The sequence below is a fragment of the Olea europaea genome, chromosome 11 (genome assembly GCF_002742605.1).
Source record: "Olea europaea var. sylvestris chromosome 11, O_europaea_v1, whole genome shotgun sequence".
NCBI lineage: Eukaryota > Viridiplantae > Streptophyta > Magnoliopsida > Lamiales > Oleaceae > Olea > Olea europaea.
This window is the reverse complement of record NC_036247.1, coordinates 31,191,447-31,192,429: the sequence shown is the minus strand read 5'-3', so window position 1 is coordinate 31,192,429 and position 983 is coordinate 31,191,447.

Below are 983 nucleotides of genomic sequence, written 5' to 3'. Positions count from 1 at the left end.
TTCATGGCAGCAATACTTGACTTTCAGCCATTATATTTGGATTCATTTGTGACTTTTAAGATATATATCTATCCTATATTAAGTGTTTAGGGAGTATGTATGAGATTGATACCTTAAGGTTGAAGAAATTGAGTGTTAAAATGACAAACATTCCAAGCACGAGGTGTACAAGCAAGAGGTGGTCAATTGTAGCAAAAATCTGATTTTATATCTATCGTTGCAGCTACGAATCAAGTATCCTTGGCTTATTTTGACATGCTTACAATCCCTTTCACCTGTCCTAAGATCCCAAAGTATTTTATAGAGTTAATTTCTTAATTGTTCATTTAATTTATTACCCGATTGACACCCGATTCTCAACCGATTTCAACAATTCACACCTCAATATTTATAACGTCATATGAGACATATATTATTGCGTTGTGATTATACCACACTTTCCAAATGTGTCAATTACCTATCTAGGGTTTAAGATGACCTCGATCTACCGAATGGAAAGTTTGAACCTTTGTCGATACTAATTTCTGACCTTTTCGATTTTCATTACTTACCAAGCTAATCTTCAACATTTAGTTAACCTAATTTTCTATCATAGCTCAATGTGAAATTCACTACTTAGGTCAAGGAGTCAAAGATCATTACTATATAAAGATTTTAAAGCCTCGATGATCAAACACATGTTTTTAAGAGAATGCAATTAGGGAATTGATGTAAATGACAATGTAATTAGCATGGAATGCATGAATCATATTGGCCAAATGTAGAACGTGAAGTTCAGGGTATTACAACCGTATAGAAAACAACTATGCGATCACATAGTTCAACCCCGAACGTGAATTTTTTAATTTTTGCAAAATCTTTTATTTTAGTTAAAACTCTATTTTTATGCTAATTTTTCTATTCTTTAGATTTTAATTCCATTTAGAATAGAGTTTTATGAGTTTCCTATATATATGATTCATTATTTACAATGTAAAAAAACA